At 40.8% G+C, this 17,040-nt stretch overlaps 1 long non-coding RNA gene across 1 annotated transcript; it reads left to right on the top strand.

Annotated features, from left to right (window-relative positions):
• Positions 1-589: 589 nt before the first annotated feature.
• Positions 590-2,612, top strand: LOC125531308 (uncharacterized). Its single transcript, XR_015609420.1, has 2 exons — positions 590-2,166; positions 2,332-2,612. It is a non-coding gene; the product is annotated as an uncharacterized LOC125531308 (long non-coding RNA).
• Positions 2,613-17,040: the final 14,428 nt, after the last annotated feature.

The raw sequence follows: 17,040 nt of genomic DNA, 5'->3' as shown, positions 1-17,040 counted from the left end.
GATTCCGAGTCCAATCACTGTGTATGTGAAAGTAATGTTTGTATCCATTCAGGCGGATCAACTTATTTTCACGTCAGGTTTTAGGTGTTTCCCAGCTAGGCAGCAATTTCTTCAGAAGACCACACCGTGGGCATTATCTTAAGTGGACCATTGACCTGCAATTTTTGCCTTTCGCATGTACAGGCTTATTATGTGTGGATTTTGAAAGCTATTTCTACATATTCTATCTCCTTTGAGACTAAACTGTGTAGTTGCTCTGGATCAGTTCACCTGCTCAATAATTGTGCTAGAGGAGTTAGTCATAGTATGTCTAGAAATCCCTTGGAGCACTACTCTAGGTAACATTGTTATGTTGTCTTTGCTAGAAAACTGTATATGTAGTCTAGAATTGGGTGTACATGTTGGTTCAGCCCATGGACGTTTTCTTTGAGATTCACTTATGGACCTTGCAGTAATGTACTCCCTCGGTAAACAAATATAAGACATTTTAGGTCACTAAAGTAGTTACCTGAAATATCTTATATTAGTTTATAGAGGGAGTATTAATTTTTGTCTTGATGCATTTTAAATTAAACTAAAAAGTGTCTATCTAAATTTTGAGCTGAATCTGAACCATGGTTTGCATTCATCTATATTTCTAAAACATTGCACAAAGTCCTATATTTAGGATGCCAAGTTTCTTCTCTCCTGTAGGAAATTTTGGCCCTATATATTCTAAATTTTTGTCATATTCAGTTTTAATGGTCGGAAAGAAACAATGTTATTTTTTATTATCAAATGGAGTCAAGTTGCTAATCTGTAATTTACAAAGACGTAAGGAAGTGTTATTTTTGTGTGTCGTTGCTTATGCCTTTTATATTTAGAGGATATTATGGGCTTATGTCTAGTAATGGTAATAGAGTTGTTCCCACTATAGATTTCCATTGTGTATTAGAAAAGGTATGCACCTGGAATTATAGGCCTTGCCCAGTTGTAAGATTTTTATATGTAGTTTATTTTTTTCACTAGAGATATTTAGTTTGTTTATGACAACTAGAGAAGGATGATGAGGCAGACGAACAACTGAAATATTGATTAATTGTAATGATGAATGCATTTACATTTATGAGTTTTTCCACCACTTTTCGACTATCTCTAATAATGATGGTTAGTCTATTTTCACTTCTTGATTTTACCTACTAAATTGATTTTTGGTCTACAATTCTGTACATATAGCTTTCCCCAATACCAAAAGTCAACAGTCATACTTAAATAACCATTCACAACCCTTTCTTTAATCCTTATGCTTTTTTGTTTCTATTCTACTTGGAACAGAGGAAAATGCCCTTATGGAGCTTTTGAGCTTTTTGTACAGTGGAAAGTTAACAAACAACCGAGCTTGCTATTCTGGTTGACATCTTAATGGATGCCGATAAATTTTAGGTTCTCTCTTGCATGAGGCATTGTAGCCAGTTGCTCTCAAGCTTTCATATGACCACAGAATCTGCGCTGATCTACCTAGACTATCCATGATTCACTTCGATGGCAGTTGAAGTTCACCATTTGATAGTTGCAGCTAAGGATTTCCTTGCCAACAAATACAGTGATATGCATAAGTGTGTGATCCCCATTGGATGGAGCCACCTTTTCTTTCCTTTTCATACAGAAGTGTACACATTGTTGAAACAAAATCATGTATGAAGTGTACTCAAGGCTTGGTTTGTATTATTTCAGGTTCCGAAATGAAGTGATGAACATGCCACTTGCTGGGATTGAAGCCATATTTTCAAGCACTGACCTACATGTGAAAAAATGAAGATGTCTTGTACCGTCTGTTGCTCAACTGGGCCCGTGTGCAATACCAGAATTAGAAGAAAGACGTAAGATCTTGAGTTCTCATTTGGTTCCGCTGGTGCGCTTCAGTCATATGACTTGTGAGGCACTTCAGGAGATTTTCACATGCACAGACGATGACATAGACCATGAGCAAAGCTTATCACTAGGGTACTTATGTGCAAAGCTTATCCAGCACACTAACCAGGCCAGGTGCTCTTGCAGCATGTGCAACCTCTTGTTTGTTATATGCAGAGCTAGCTTACAAGTACAGGCATCTGAAAGTGGTTCTGTTTGAGACCGCAACGAGATGGAGGCGGTGGTCTTGACACCCATGCTGGAGACCATCTGGTGGTACGATTGCTATCAAATGTAGCTTGGTTTGTGTGTGCATCTCCTAGCTTTTGTGTCCGCGTGTAGTGTTATTGGTTAATTATGTTGTGTCCTTACTGATCTCAAGTCTCAATAGTATGTGAATGGGTGTAATCAGAACAAACATGTTTATCTTATTTGTGGTAGGAAATGGTGTATATTTCTTTCGTCTTAGGAGCCAGGCTGATGGGTCTGCTTGAAATTCCTCGGGTGGAGAAAACACAACCTGAAGAGCTTTGCTTTTGATCAAATGGCTATGACTGGAGCTTCAGAACAAGTAGCTGTTTAGAAAGGTGTCAATGGATTTACCGAGGAAACAGTCACGTTGTAGGTAAGTAATAAAGTTTACTGAGGAAACAGTCATGATGTAAATAAATCGATGTCCTACACATAAAAAAATACAGTGTCCCGAGGGATTTCTTGGGTTTAATACCAGTAAGATTTTACACAAGAAATCACAGGCTGCATAAATGATTTCACTTGCTGCAGTCAAACAAGTGGATGGATGGTATCCACAAATATTCTAGCCACTGTAAATAAATCCGACACTATTTTAGCCCATCATCGAGCAAGATATTTTTGAACCCTGGTTTAATGCAGCCGCTACTAATCTATCTTCCAGGCAGCACACCAAAGAACCATATTCTCAATTTGCACGGTAGTGTGCTTTAACATATTAGATCGTCACGTGTGAGGTTTTGTTTCTCCCGTTGCAACGCACGGGCAATTTTCCTAGTAATAATAATAATAGGAACACCTCTGATCTTGAGAACAATATTAAAGAATTTATCAACACACAAAAAAATTTAAACACTTCCATAGAAGAAAAGTTGAACAAAATTGATGATTTGTCTAGAAGTGTTGATAGAATTGCTCATGATGTGGAAAATCTCAAGATGATTTTTTTGCCTAAAGTAGATGACTCAATTAAAGCTATTTATGTTTCTATGGATGAAAGTAAGAAAAGAACTGCTATGCTTAGAGCTAAAAGAGAATTTTTGGGAAAAGCTTTTTCTAGTGATTATTCTTGCAAAAGTGATGAAGATCTTAAAATGATTGGTGTTTCTTCTATTGATTCCTTGTTTAGTAAAGTTAAGAATGATGAAAAAGGGACAGGAGAAGAGTCAACTTTAGGTAGAAGGCATCCCAATATTTCGGAGGGTGAAAATCATGTTGAGAAAATTGATGAAAGTGGGTTTGGAGAGATTGAAACTTTAGCTAGTGATGCACCCACTATTTTGGATTGCAAAGACTTTAATTATGATAGTTGCTCTTTGATTGATTGTATTTCTTTGTTGCAATCCATGATAAATTAGCGCCATGCTTATGAACAAAATAAAGCTTTTACTAAACATATTATTGATGCTAAGATGAAAGCTCTTGAAGAAAAATTGGAATTAGAAGTTTCAATTCCTAGAAAATTGTATGATGAATGGGAACCTACTATCAAAGTCAAGATTAAAAATTATGAGTGTTTTTCTTTGTGTGACTTGGGTGCTAGTGTTTCCACAATTTTGAAATCTTTATGTGATGTGCTTGGTCTTACCAATCTTGAAGAATGTTCCTTGAATTTGCACTTGGCAGATTCTACTATTAAAAAGCCTATGGGAAGAATTAATGATGTTATTATTATTGCAAATAGGAATTATGTGCCCATAGATTTTATTGTTCTTGATATTGATTGCAATCCGACTTGTCCAATAATTCTTGGTAGACCGTTTTTACGCACTATCGGTGCCGTGATTGATATAAAAGAAGGCAATATTAAGTTCCAATTTCCTTTGAGGAAGGGTATGGAACACTTTCCTAGAACTAGAATTAAGCCACCTTATGAATCAATCATGAGGGCATCTTATGGGTCAAGGACCAAAGATGACAAAACCTAGATCCTTGCTATATGCTTAGCTAAGGGCGTAAACCTATAGCGCTTGTTGGGAGGCAACCCAATGAATAAAATTTATTTTTGCTTTTTGCTTCCTATTTTTGAGTGTTAGCACAATTATGCTACTGTTATGATTGTGTTTTTTTATGTTTTAATTAGTGTTTGTGCCAAGTAAAGCCTTTAGGATCTTCTTGGGCAATAGTTGTTTGATCTTGCTGAAAAAACAGAAGGTTTGCGCTCACGAAATTAATTTTCGCTTTTTACGAGAGAGTGATAAAATACCCATTCCACTTGCAGTAGATCAATATAAAAATTTCTCAAGTCGTCCTAATTTTTCAGAGTTTTTTGAGTTACAGAAGTATTCGAAATAGTCAGATTGCTACAGACTGTTCTGTTTTGACAGATTTTGTTTTCTTTGTGTTGTGTGCTTATTTTGATGGCTCTATGGTATTCTTTGATGAGTTATTGCCATAGAAAAGTTGCAATAAAATACATATAATAAAAAACAAAATATGAATTGGTTTGATACAACACTTATAGTAGTGGTTTATTATTCTTATACTAACGGATCTCACAAAGGTTTTGTTGAGTTTTGTGTGATTGAAGTTTTCAAGTTTTGGGTTATCTTACGATGGATGACGGAAGGATGTAAGAGCCTAAGCTTGGGGATGCCCCGGCATCCGAAGCTATTATCAAAGAATGAGCAATCAACTAAGCTTAGGGATGCCCCCGAGTGGCATCACCGCTTTGTTCCAAAAACTATCGGTATTTTACTCGAGACTATATTTTTATTCGTCACATGATATGTGTTTTGCTTGGAGCGTCTTGTATGATATGTGTCTTTGCTTGTTTTATTTTGTGTTTTAAGTTATCAATCCTTGCTGGACACACCTATTTGAGAGAGCCCAAAATTATGCCACGACTTGTTAGAATTGCTCTCTATGCTTCACTTAAATATTTTATGAGCTAGGACTTGCTCTAGTGCTTCACTTATATCTTTTTGAGCACGGTGTGCTTTGTTATTTTTGAGGAAATGCTCTCTTGCTTCACTTAGATTTGTTTGAGAGTTAGTAAAATTTGAAGAAATTCTCTCTTGCTTCACTTAAATTATTTTGAGAGAAAGAAAATGTGTTATGCTCATGATCTTCACTTATATTTGGTTGAGCTTATGAAAAGCCACTCATGAAAATTAGTCCCAAAGTGATAGATATCCAAGAAGGATAAAGTAAAAGAAAATGTCATGAAGATCATTGGATAAAATAAACTTGATTCTTAGTAATAGTTTTGAGATATGATGATGTGATATGTGAGTTATGTTGATGAGTAATTGTGCTCTAGTAAGAATATGGGTGTTAAGGTTTGTGATTCCGTATGCAAGTACGAAAGTCAATAGTCATGCAATGAAAATTATATCCTACTTGTGGTGCATTATTCGGTGTTAATTATGCTTAATGCTTGCTTATGAGATTATTCGTTTCTTCGTTGGTCGCTTCCCAATCTTTTGCTAGCCTTCATTTTGCACTAAGTATGACTTCTACTTGTGCATCCAAAATCATTTAAACCAGTTTTGCCACATGAGTCCACTATATCTACCTATATGCGGTATTCTTTTGCCATTCTAAGCAAATTTGCATGTGCCATCTCTCATTTTCAAAATAAACTTCTCTTTTGTGTGTTTGTTTCGCTCGCGGAACGGTGAGGGGTTGCTAATATTTTCCATGCTAGATGTGTTATTCTCAAGATGAGTGTTTATTCACTTGTCATTGCGCGGGAGTAAGGTAAATGTATTAGGGATGCCCAGTCCCGAAATGCAAAAACAAAAATGAATTTACTTTATGTTGTCAAATAATAAATTCCTTGGAAAGTGTTGGTATGGAGGGCACCCGTGGATACGGCTAGCCATGGAAAGTGAAAGTTATGGTGAAAAAAGGAATAAACTTTATTTTCTGTTTGGGAACCGCCTATGGCATATCTAGCATGGAAAGTGTTCGGAACTCTCAGTCGTTTTCGTTGGTGGGATGCATACACCTCCCAAAATGTTTTTATCTCAATTTTTTCGCTTTGAGCTCTGGCACCTCTACAAATCCCTACTTCCCTCTGCGAAGGGACTTTCTTTTACTTCATGCAATTTTTGTTTTGAAATTTGAGTCTCCATCTTCTCTTATAAAATCACCAACTAGGAGGCAATACGATCGTGCTCAAGTATTGGGTGTAGTTAATATTCGAGTGTGTTTCATGAATGGATCAATGTTTGAGCATTATGGGCTAGGGATAACTTATTTTAGCATTGATATTTTGAAAGACATGGTTGCTTGTTGATATGCTTGAGTATCTAAATTATTATGTCAAAACTAGACTATTGCTTTGAATAATATAAAAGTCCAAATGTCCATGCTATAAAGAAAATAATATGATATGACTTGATGAATAGCACTCCACATCAAAAATTCTGTTTTTATCACTTACCTACTCGAGGACGAGTAGGATTTAAGCTTGGGGATGCTGATACGTCTCTAACGTATCTATAATTTTTGATTGTTCCATGTTGTTTTATTATCAATCTTGGATGTTTTATAATCATTTTATAGTCATTTTATATCATTTTTTGGTACTAACCTATTGACATAGTGCCTAGTGCCAGTTCCTGTTTTTCCATGTTTTTTACATCACATGAAATCAATATCAAACGGAGTCCAAATGGCACGAAACTTTACGATGATTTTTTATGGGCCAAAAGGAAGCAGATGGGCCCTGGTTACACCTAGGGTGGGGAGTCCAGAGGAGGGGACAACACACCAGGGCGCGCCAGGAGGCCCTGGCGCGCCCTGGTGGGTTGTGCCCACATCAGGTACCCCCCCCCTAGACCGCCTCCTTGCTCTATAAATACCCCAAAAATCTCAGAACCCTAGGGGAGTCGACGAAATATTCATCCAGCCGCTGCAGAGTCCAAAATCACCAGATCCAATCTAGACACCATCACGGAGGGGTTCACAACTTTCATTGGTGCCTCTCCGATGATGTGTGAGTAGTTCTGTGTAGACCTTTGGGTCCGTAGTTAGTAGCTAGATGGCTTCATCTCTCTCTCTCTCTCTTGTTCCTCAATACAATGGTCTCTTGGAGATCCATATGATGTAACTCTTTTGCGATGTGTTTGTTGGGATTGATGAACTTCGAGTTTATGATCAGATCTATGTCTTTATATCCATGAAAGCATTTGAGTTTCTTTGATCTCTTTTATGCATGATATCTTAGAGCCTCGTATTTCTTCTCCGATATTTGGGTTTTGTCTGGCCAACTCAATCTATTTATCTTGCAATGGGAAGAGGTGCCCGGTAGTGGGTTTGATCTTACGGTGCTTGATCCCAGTGATCGAAAGGGAACTGACACATATGTATCGTTGCTACTAAGGATAAAAAAACGAGATCTATATCTACCGCCATATAGATAAACGGATCTTGTCTACATCATGTCATCGTTCTTATTGCATTACTCCATTTTTTCATGAACTTAACACACTAGATGCATGCTGGATAGCGGTCAATGTGTGGAGTAATAGTAGTAGATGTAGGCAGGAGTCGGTTTACTAATCTTGGATTTGATGCCTATGCAATGATCATTGCCTAGATATGGTCATAATTATTTGAAGTTCTATCAATTGCCCAACAGTAATTTGTTTACCCACCATTTGCTATTTTTCTCCAGAGAAGCCACTAGTGAAACCTACGGCCCCCGGGTCTTATTTCTCATATATTTGCCTTTGCGATCTACTTTTTCCTTGCTTTTATTTTCAGATCTATTAAACCAAAAATACAAAAATACTTTGCTGCACTTTATTTTATTTGTGATCTATGTATCCAATCTATTACAACCTTTTTACCGTCACAGACCAATTTCTGGCGCCGTTACCCGAAAGGGATTGACAACCCCTTTAACACGTCGGGTTGCGAGGTGTTGTTATTTGTGTGCAGGTGTTGTTTACGTTGTGTTGCTTGGTTCTCCTACTGGTTCGATACCTTGGTTTCATAACTGAGGGAAATACTCTACTGTCATTGTGCTACATCATTCCTCCCTCTCCGGGGAAATACCAACGTAGTTCCAGCTGTCATCAAGCACGCCGGTCGATACTGAGGCAACACTCCTTGCTTCTGTCCTCCGCCGCTCACTCACGACGGCGGAGACGGATGCATGGTGCCTCCTCCGCAAGAATGCCAAGGCACTCTGACTCGCCATCGAGTTGTTAGACGCGAAGCAACAAAGGAGGCGGCGACAAAGGTGAAGGCGGCCCGCCATGCCAAGGAGCAGGACTGCCTGCTCCGCAGGCTGTCGGGCATGAGGTGCGACTCCGACTCGGATATGACAGAGGGCTCCACCTCCAGCTCCAACGACGACGCGCCTCCGCACGCTGATGCCTACACGGAGGAGGGGCATAGCAGCACCGACAGCCGAAAGGGGAAGCGGACAGCGAGGAAATGGTGATTTCCTCCGCCCTTCCTCGTTCTGTTTAAATTTTATCTATGTTTGTAGTACGGATTTGCATTGTCTATCGTTGAACTCCGATGAATCATGTTCCTTTTGTCCGGCTAATCCGATGAAGTGCGCTATGATCATGTGTATTATGTAGTGTTGCGTGAATTGCATGGTTTTGAGGTTTGAAATATGAGAGACGCGAGTGTGAGAAGGAAATATGAGGTGTGCCTGGTCAGTGCCCGTGGACGCGCTCGGGCGCGTCCGCGGGCGTTTGAGGGTCGGATTTGCCCAATGCAGTTGTAGATGCTCTAAGCTATACTCAAGAACGCAGTTTTCAGCATGGGTTAGACTATCCATAATGAGGAGTCACATATGTGTCGTGTCATGTAAGAGCAACTCCAACAAGGCGACCCAAATGGGTGCGTGGTTTGTCCGCTTTTCGTCCATTTTGGTCAGCCAGGCGGACATGCGCGTCCGCATTTTCATATGGGTCGGCTTGACCGCCCAACGGGAGGCGGTCCCAAATCTATCGGCATACAAAAAAAAGGTTGCGGAAATAAACATAATTAAACATTAAAGTGGCCGGTCAACCGCCGGCCAATGTCCACTTAAACCTTTTAAACATTAATAAACATTAATAAAAACATAAAAAAATATGCCGCATGCACGCTGCCCTAGACGTCCTCCGCCTTGCCCTTGCCCTTGACGTCACCGTCGGCGCTGGTGAGGTCGATGAAGACGGGAGTAGGGCCAGCCCACCCGAACGTCGCTTGGTATGCTGCCAGGGCAGCCTCCTCCGGCGTATGCTGGGGCGCCAACATTGTGGCTAGTCGGGCACGCTCCTCCTCCTCCTCCCAAAGCCGCGGCGCCTCTGCGTCGCGGCGCATCAGCTGCTCCCAATGCATCCGCCGCTCGCCATCGGCCGCCTCCTGAGCGAGCCAGTGTGCCTTCCAGCGCTCAAGGTCGGCCGCCTCCTCTGCCGGTGTCGCAGCGTCATGGACCGAAGGCGTGCTCACCCACTCGCAGTACGCGCCGGCCCACATGTAGGGCTCCTCCGGCCAAGTGGGTGGAGGCGACAAGCGCTTCCGCGTCGGCTTCGGCTCTGGCTTGGGCTCAATGATGGGCGGCGGAGGCGAGGACAGAGTCCCCTTGAAAGGACATGCGGTGCCCCCATGTGTGGTTTTGATAATTGATGACAATCTCTATGGACTAACGGTTGCCTTGAGTTATATTTGAAGCATTTGTCCATAGGATTGTCTTGAAATCCATGTGTTGGTTTCAAGGAGTTTATGAGATGGCCAAAGTGCTTTTCAAGGAATTATCCAAAGATTGGTCATGTGTGAGTTCAGATGGCCAAAGTGCTTTTCAAGGAATTATCCAAAGATTGGTCATGTGTGAGTTGAGATGGCCAAAGTGCTTTTCAAGGAATTATCCAAAGATTGGTCATGTGTGAGTTGAGATGGCCAAAGTGCTTTTCAAGGAATTATCCAAAGATTGGTCATGTGTGAGTTGAGCTTATTGCAAGCATGTCTTGAAGAAGAAGATTGTGTGATCATTCATGTTTACCTTCAAGACATCATCCAAATGAAGAGAGTTGGAAAGATTCAATGTTGATCAAGACTAAGTCAAGGGTGAATCAAGTTGATCAACTCACAAAGCGTAGAAGAAGTACCAAGAGGGATCAAGTGATCCCATGGTATGGTAAGCATTGTCCATTACGCTTTGTGTACTAACCCATGGTCTACGTGAGAGTTCTTTGTGGGGTTAGGTATGTTTCCATGGTCTTGCGTCAAGAGGAAGATCTCATACAACCCATGGAGGATGACATCAAGTGGTGATCGTCATCAAGTTTGCAGCGTGCAAGTTCAAGTGGAGCAACTCGAAGAGTGGCTCACCCATAATGGAGTATGGGGGAGCAATCAAGCTTGAAGATTGCCGTCCATTGTGGTGTCAATGGAATTGTGAAGATGTGCCAAAGAGTGGCTCACCCATAGTGGAGTATGGGGGAGCAATCAACTAGTCTTCATCGAGCCAACACAATCAAGAAAGGTGGTCCACCTTGAGGAAGTCAAGATCGTCATCATCTAGCTCAAGTGGACTATGTGCAAGGCAAAGGTTTGCCCTTGATAGGTTTTCTATTTTACCGGTCTCATAGTGGTAGTTGGGAGACCGGGTTGTAGGATCGATTGTCGTACTATCAAGGGGGGCTCTCTAGGAAGTAGCTTGATCGTATCATTAGTCAAGAGCTCAAACCATTGCATCCTTGCATCATATTTCTTGGTTCTTTTTTGGTTCCATTTGTGAGTCTTAGAGCTTATGGTCATCTTGATGAAAAGCTTGAGTTCATCGAAAACGGAGTTCACATGCATCTTCTATGATGTTTTCAGTGTTGGAGGTTTTACCGGTCTTTTCTGAGGAAGGGTTCTCACCATTTTATTATGGTCCTTTTCTCACTTGCTTCTTATTGATATTTCTCTCAAGATTGTGTTATCCCTTGTCGTTAGCTTTCCAACAAACTTGGTTTCGTTGAATTCGGAGCTCGTATGCGAAAGTTGTGGCTGTTTTGATATTGCCTGTTTTACACAGAGAGGTTGTACCGCCCCATGGAGAGGTTGTACCACTTGACCGGTACAACCGGTGTTTGGAGCGGTTGTACCGCTCCAGAATTGGTCCGGAGGTTGTACCGGTCATGTACCGCTCTACCACCGGACTGGTCTCTGTTGTGGTGCGGTTGGTGGGCGGTTGTGGGCCGGTTGTACCGCTTATTGCCTGTTACCGGTTGTACCGGTGCTCATAGAGGTTGTACCGCTCCTATGTTATTCTGTACATAATGGGAAGATTCGTGGGGACCTATTTAAGGGGGTCTTCTTCCCCAATGGTTCTCTATCTCTTGAGCTTGTTTTTGCCCCCATTGTTGACCTTCTTTGAGCTTGCTAACTCTCAATCCCTCCATGGATTCTTGCTAGTTTTTGAGGGAAAAGAGAGAGGAGATCTAGATCTACATTTCCACCAATCACTTTCTCCTCTATGTGAGGGGAACCCCTTGGATCTAGATCTTGGGTTTCTTGGTGTTCTCCTTCTTGTTCTTCCTCTCATTTTCCTCCCTAGCATTAGTTGCTCCGGTGGGATTTGAGAGAGAAGGACTTGGGCACTCCGTGTGCCCTTGCCATTGCATTTGGTGCATCGGTTTGAGTTCTCCACGGTGATACGTGGAAGTGAAGTTTGAGAAGCTTATTACTCTTGGGTGTTTGGGCACCCTAGAGCTTGTTCCTCTTGGGTGCCTTGGCGCCCTAGACGGTTGGTGTTGTTCGGAACTCAATCATTATGGTGTAAAGCTCCGAGCAAGCGTCGGGGTCTCCAATTAGGTTGTGGAGATCGCCCCGAGCAATTTGACGGGTACCGGTGACCGCCCCCAAGGGATGCCAAAGTGTACGGGTTCGGTGACCGCCCCCAAGGGTTGCCATTTGTACGGGTTCGGTGAACGCCCTCAAGGGTCCCTTAGTGGAATCACGGCATCTTGCATTGTGCGAGGGCGTGAGGAGATTACGGTGGCCCTAGTGGCTTCTTGGGGAGCATTGTGCCTCCACACCGCTCCAAACGGAGATTAGCATCCGCAAGGGTGTGAACTTCGGGATACATCATCGTCTCAGCGTGCCTCGGTTATCTCTTACCCGAGCTCTTTACTTATGCACTTTACTTTGTGATAGCCATATTGTTTCTTGTCATATATCTTGCTATCACATAGTTGCTTATCTTGCTTAGCATAAGTTGCTGGTGCACATAGGTGAGCCTAGTTGCTTTAGGTTCTGTGCTTGACAAATTAACCGCTAGGTTTATTCCGCATTTGTTCAAGCCTAAATCGTAATCATTTTAAAACGCCTATTCACCCCCCCCTCTAGGCGACATCCACGATCTTTCAATTGGTATCAGAGCCTCGTCTCTCTTTATTAGGCTTTACCGCCTAGAGAGTAAAGATGTCGACTAGGGGATTAGGATTCTCTGACACTCTTAGTTTCGATGGCACAAATTTTGATGTTTGGGTAATTCGCATGCTTAATCTCTTTAGGATCATGGACCCAAATTTAGAGCGAATTGTAGATATGGGTTTTTCTCCTCCAAAGGATCCCCAAAGATTATCTTTAGAGGATGAGAAAAACTCTTATCTCAATGCTCAAGCTTCTAATGTGCTTTTCGATGCTTTGAGCAATGTAGTTATATTTCAACTCATGCCGTTCCGGGATGCTCATGAGTTGTGGACGAAGCTTCAAGAAAAATATGGTGTGTCCAAGATTTGTGGGGATGATTGTTCTCCCTCCACCTCCGGTTGTATAGTCTTCTCAACTTCTTCTACTTCACCTACATGTGGTTTGCCACAAGGTAATGATATGGTGAGTAGTGTTGGTCATTGCAATGATGATAGTATGCTTATTGTGGATGATCCTTCATCACTATATTATTGCAATGCTCCTTCTTTGGGCTTTAACACTTCGAGCACTCGAAATGCTTCATATGCTTGTGTTGATAGTCCTTTCATATCATGTAGAAATTGCTTGACTAAATCTCATGATGATATGTTTACTATGTCTTGTTGCCATGATAAAAATGCATATATTTCCTCGAATTGTTGTGCTAACAATGTAGAGGAAACCCAACACCCCATGGAACAAGATGTGGTCTTGAATGGTCCTTCAACGGATCCTACATCATCATCTATTGCATTTTGCCTTATGGCCAAGGCTTCAAAGGTATCTCCCACTTTGAATCCCAATATATCTTGTGATGATATTGATGATGGCAAGAGTGATGATGATGTTGATTATGATGAAGAGAATGATGATGTTGCCTCCTTAAAAATTAAGGGGGAAATGATTTTTAAAGCTCTTCTTAAGAATAAAATTGCTCGTTCCAACTTCATGGAAATCAAGTCTATTGCTATTGAGGGCAAGAAATATATTGATGAGTTGGAATCTCATCTTGAGGAGCATGAGGTCACCATTGATCAAATGGAAGGTCATGAGCGTGATTACGCTAATGAGATTGCGGACCTCTCTCAAGCTCTTGAACTTGAACAAACCACCAAGGAATCTCTTGAGGAGACTTTTGCTCTAGAATTATCTAGAGTGAGGGAATCTCATGATAGAGCTCTTGAGGTGGCCAATGATTTTGAAACTAAAAATGAGGAGCTTGAAGTTGCGCATGCTAAACTCCTTGAGGACTTTGAGCACCTCGAAAATGGCTCAAGGGTCATTAAGGATGAGCTCATCAAACTCAACGAGTCTCATGCTCAACTAAAGCTTCTTATTCAAAAGAGCTTGCCAAGGTGTCTTCTCCTCTTGTTGCTAATGATGATGCTTGTGCTACTAACTCTATCTCTTGTGAAGCATCCATATTGAAGGAGAATGTGGAGCTAAGGGCTCAACTTGAGTTGCTATCTAGCAACTATGGGATGTTGGAAGAAAATTATGTAAAGCTCACAAGCTCTCATGATGATCTTCTAGTATCCCATAATGTGCTAAAGATAGCTCATGAGGCCATGCTTGCTAAGGTAACATCTAGTGAGCCTCATGTGGATACTAGCACTACTTTCGGTCAAAATGCTATATTGCCTTGTGCTAGTCCTCACAATTCATCCATGCATAACATTGGTACATCTTGTGATGAATTGCTTTCCTTGCCTTGTTGCTCTAATGATGAAGCTTATACTTCCTCTAGTACTTGTGTTGAGACTAACCATGTAGAGGAAATCAAAGAGCTCAAGGACCAAGTCACTTCTTTGAAGAAAGACTTGGAAAAGAGTCATGAAGGGAAATTTACTCTCAACAACATCTTGAGCGTGCAAAAATCCCCCAATGACAAAGGTGGACTTGGATTCAACTCCAACAAGAAGAAGAAGTCCAAGGTGAACAAAAGGAAGGGCCAAGAACAAGTCAAGAATTCGGCCAAGATTGTTTGCTTCAAGTGCAAAGTAGAAGGGCATCATGTTAGATCTTGCCCATTGAAGAAGAAGCCCATTAGTGACAAGCAACAAGGGAAGCGGCCACAAGTACACTCTCATTCTCAACCTCAAGTTGAAGGAAAGCCTCTTCCCAAGAAGACTCAAGCTTATGCTTCTCAAGTTGAGAAATCAAGTGAGAAGAAAGTGAAGAGTAGATGTTGCTACCTATGTCGCGAGAAAGGTCACCTCGCCTCTTCATGCACTAGTGGTAACTTATCCAACCCAATTATTATTGATGATGTTTATTCTCTTGGGAAGGATAAGGTTGGCAATGTGGTTGCAAAGTTTGTTGGTACTCAAAGTGGTTTAAAGCAAAGAACCATTTGGGTAGCCAAGCCTATTGTGACTAACCTCTTAGGACCCAACTTGGTTGGGGACCAACAAGCTCAAACTTGATCAATAGGTGATGTTGGAGGTCATTGGAGACTTGGCTACATTATGAAGAATTAAGGGTACTTCATCATTCTTATTGTCTCAAGCCAAGTCAATTGAATCATCAAGATTATATCTTATATCCAATGTGCCTCCTTGCGATAACTTGTACCTCAATTGCTTACATTGAAAGTTACTTGCCCCCTTGCATGTTTTGGTTTTGTTCCTTGTATGTGTTTGTATATGTTGTGCTTCCAACTTGATTATCTTGAGCAATCAAGTATGTGTGTGTTGGTTTGCACATCATGTACGTGTGTGTCATGCGTTGAGCCTTTTGCATCTTGTTTATTTCTTAGTTGGCTCTTGTGAGAGATTAATGGAATATCCCATTATGGGGGAGTGATGTGCTTTGTGCACCTCACAATCCTATAAATGTGTGTACATGAGTAATACCATCTAGTATTGATATTTCAAGATTATCTAGTCGCTATGTGGTATGCCTTCTCATGAGAAATTCAAATTCTAAATAGTCCATTAATTATCTCTTGTTGGATCCTTTTATTTGCCTCTTGTTTATCTTTAATTGGTATCACATTATGGTGGAGTAATATGCTATGTGTATATTACTAGCCTAGAAAATGTGTACATTTGAGATATTGTCATCTAGAATTGATAATGTAAATTATCTTGTTCCTAGGTGGCATGTTAGCTCTACAAGTTGCAATTTGCTTTTTGTATGGTGTGAAGATGATGTCGGATATCCTTGCTATCTACCACCGGGAATTATTTCCATTTACTTCTTGTCTTTTGACAATTGGTACTCACTTTTGTGGTAGAATTTATTGATCATCTTTACATTGGCTTTTGTTTTTTATTTGCCATTTCTCTTGCCAAGGATTGTATCATCTCCCTTTGTCTTCCATACCACTTGTGGATCTTGTTTAGCGTTTTCTAGATATAGTGAAAGTGGTGATCCCACCTTGTGCATTTTGTATTCAAATGCAAATTCTCTCAATGCACTAGTCTTGGGGGAGCTATCCTATTTTCTATAAAACACTAGTCTTGCGATCCTTATCAAGTGTGTGTTGGTGGAAGGCAAGCCGTTTTCATTTTGGTACTTTGTGCCATCATGAAACTTTGTAGAGAGCTTGGTTTGTTTGGAACCATCCTCTCTTTTGGGAGTTTGATACCTTTTTTTTGAGTGTATCAATGGATATCTCATACCTTGATGTATCTTTTATGGATATCCTCCAAGTGATGTTTTATTCATTTGGTATCTTTTCTTCACTTGGTTTTTCTTTGTCATTTGGTATCGGTTCTTGAAAGACTTGAGCGTGCATATTAACTTCATGTAGTATCTTTGGCATGCTTTCTTTCTTCGACCCAATATATAGGGGAAACTCCACCAAGTCTCAAATTGGATGAGATGTGCATGTATTTCATTTCCTTTTCTATATGCACATATTTATGTGGAGTTTGTCCTATGTATTGTTGGTTTTTCTAAATCTTTGGTCCCAATGAGTTTGGGTACCATTTTGTTTGTGTTGTTGTTCTAGGAACAATTGGAGATGCATTGGACGCTCGGCTCACTCACAAGGAAGGTGGTGTCACCATGTACTTATTGGAGTCAAGCTAGGATGATCAATGAACTACTATCTACCTTTAATTGGTATCTACTACATCCTTCCAATGATATCTCGGTAACAAGTATCTCTTCATGCATTCTTCCTTGCTTTCAACCTTGTGTAGGTTGCATCTTAGCATGATATTCATTCCATCTTGTGATACTTGTTTCCTTTCTCAAAGCATCTCAACGATGATCTCATGTTGCTAGTTGTGATGTCTTTGATAGTTGTGTAGTAGGAATTCATTTATATACAATAAGACCATATCTAGCCACGTGCTATGCTTTCAAGCAAATATCTTATTGGTATATTTATGATTTCCTTGTGGATATCTTGTTCCTCTTGTTGCAACTATTTCGGGTGTACATCCTTCTTTGTAGATATATCATCATGATTTCGTCTACCTAGAATCTTATACACTTGAGAGAAGTTGCATATCTAGTTGATATCCTTTCTTTCACGTCCACCTTATCTTTCTTATGTTATTTCTTTGGTGGCTCTGTGAAAGCTTTTTC

Source organism: Triticum urartu, chromosome 1A (genome assembly GCF_056163025.1).
Source record: "Triticum urartu cultivar PI428250 chromosome 1A, HENAU_Tu73, whole genome shotgun sequence".
In the NCBI taxonomy this organism is placed as follows: Eukaryota; Viridiplantae; Streptophyta; class Magnoliopsida; order Poales; family Poaceae; genus Triticum; species Triticum urartu.
This window is presented reverse-complemented; position numbering and strand designations above follow the sequence as displayed.